This window comes from Bos taurus, chromosome 14, assembly GCF_002263795.3.
Source record: "Bos taurus isolate L1 Dominette 01449 registration number 42190680 breed Hereford chromosome 14, ARS-UCD2.0, whole genome shotgun sequence".
NCBI lineage: Eukaryota > Metazoa > Chordata > Mammalia > Artiodactyla > Bovidae > Bos > Bos taurus.
Window position 1 is genome coordinate 53323085 of NC_037341.1, and position 2573 is coordinate 53325657.

The 2573-nt window shown below is 34.8% G+C and overlaps 1 non-coding gene across 1 annotated transcript; it reads right to left on the reverse strand.

Moving 5' to 3' along the window:
• Nucleotides 1–703: 703 nt before the first annotated feature.
• TRNAE-UUC (transfer RNA glutamic acid (anticodon UUC)) lies at nt 704–775 on the reverse strand. Its single transcript has one exon. It is a non-coding gene; the product is annotated as a tRNA-Glu (tRNA).
• Nucleotides 776–2573: the final 1798 nt, after the last annotated feature.

Here is a 2573-nt window from a genome sequence, read left to right on the forward strand (position 1 = left end):
TTTCTTTGTATTTTTGGTACATAGCACACAGGTAGGTCAAAATAATAGTAATTTTAATTGACTAATCAACATAACAGGCTTTGCCTTTCAACTGGCACATTTCATAAATTTTCTTCAAATAATCCACTAATAAATGTATCTTTAAAATCATCTGTATTATTAACTTATTTATGATTTTTAATTACTTATTATTCATTCCTTTCTGTTTTTTCTATACAAAGTGTATTTTTGTTTGCTGAGGAAACCACTTTTTAAAAAATTCTTTCCAGAGTTAATGTGAATTACATAGTATATCTTATATTCTTTCGATTTAAACTGGAGCTTAGCATCTTATTATTATTTTCTTATTGACAGTCATCATGTATTTTGATCTTAATTATCACATTTACATTTTTATTTTTATACTATGCTGTGCTGTGCAAGTCACGTCCAACTCTTTGCGACCCCATGGACTGTAGCCCACCAGGCTTTTCAGTTCACAGAGTTATCCAAGCAAGAATACTAGAGTGGGTTGCCATTTTCTTCTCCAGGGAGTCTCCCCAACCCAGGGATTGAACCCAGGTCTCCAGCATTGCAGGTGGATTCTTTACCATCAGAGCCACCAGGGAAGCCCATTGTTATATGATATCTTCTTTCAAAAACATATTTTTTCATTTAATTTAATTTTATTTTTGGTTGTGCTGTGTAGCTTGTGGGATTTTAGTTCCCTGACCAGGGATTGAACCTGTGTCACAGCAGTGAAAGTGCTGAGTCCTAACCACTGGACCACCAGGAAACTCCCTGCTGCTGCTGCTGCTGCTAAGTCACTTCAGTCGTGTCCGACTCTGTGCGACCCCATTGACGGCAGCCCACCAGGCTCCCCCGTCCCTGGGATTCTCCAGGCAAGAACACTGGAGTGGGTTGCCATTTCCTTCTCCAATGCATGAAAGTGAAAAGTGAAAGTGAAGTCACTCAGTCGTGTCCAACTCTGGCGACCCCATGGACTGCAGCCTACCAGGCTCCTCCATCCATGGGATTTTCCAGGCAAGAGTACTGGAGTGGGATGCCATTGCCTTCTCTGAGGAAACTCCCTAAAAACATATTTTTAAGGAGATTTAGAAAATGTTTTATTTAAGATAGTTATTTCTCCAAACAGAAGCATTATTATTTTATTAGTTAACTAAGAATACTTAAAAATAAATTCATCAATAAATTTTCAGAAAACCTAATCTTGAGGATGAAAAATTTTGGCAAGCTGAAAAAGTTATGGTCTATGAACGGAAAGCATTAAAAACATTAAAAATAATATATACAATCATACAATACCAATATGATTACCATCTTTTCTTGTAAAATGAGGTATGTTACTATATGCCAAAATGATACAGAGCCAATAAAAACAAATTATATAGGAACAGCTTAGTTAGTAATAACATCACTTACTTAGAACATGTAATTCTAAAATCAAGTTTGCATGTAATTTCCTGCTTGATTTATTCTATGACTCCTTAACTTTTACAGGGTAATACATAATTTCTGCACTCTAATTTCATTATTTTAAACTAGTATTCCAAGCAGGCATGCACACATGTGAACACAAACACATATACACACATAAATGCTTGCAATAATGTTCTCTTGCACAGACTCTTTAAATACTCCTTTCCACAAGCATTTTCAAATGATATGGTGATAAATATATGGTGATAAATTTCTTACAGTTTTATTTCTACTCACCAACTGTTTTTCACTAATATTTTCTTTTTGACCTCTCTAAAGAATTCTCTGCAAGGAGATCAAACCAGTCAATCCTAGAGGAAATAAACCCTGAATATTCATTGGAAGGACTGATGCCTAAATTGAAGCTCCAGTACTTTGGCCACCGGATATGAAGAGCTGACTCATTAGAAAATACACTGATGCTGGGAAAGATTGAAGGCAGGAGAAGGGAATGACAGATGATGAGATGGTTGGATGACAACACCGACTCGATGGACATGAGTTTGAGCAGGCTCCAGGAGTTGGTGATGGACAGGGAATGCTGGCATGCTGCAGTCCATGGGGTCACAAAGAGTTGGACATGACTGAGCAACTGAACTGACTGAAAGAATTCTTACATAAAAGTAAAATTCATAAATGTGCAGTGACAAATTTCAGGTGTAATAATTTATATGAAGATTCATTTATAAATAGACTTCTCAATGACCTAAGTGTGAATTTTGGTCATTTAACTTATATACTTAACACATGAGTTTATAATTTTAGAAAAGGAATAGTGGAGAGAGAATCAAATAAAACTTCTTAATTTGTCAACTAAAGGACTATAAGAACATAGTTTTGGATAGCATGTAAAATAGCATTTAGATAAATACAATGATGAAAATATTTGCTAATTTATACTCAGAGGAAAAATATACATTGACATCTGACTTTTCAAAAAGGATAAAAACAAAGTAAAAATAGGATAAAATACACAAAAATATGGATTGCCATTTTGGAAATCTTGAAAAAAATAAACAACTTATATTCATCAAAATTATCCCTCAGAAATGAACATTCCTCAAAAGAAACTTCTGGGCCCACAAGTTTTAACC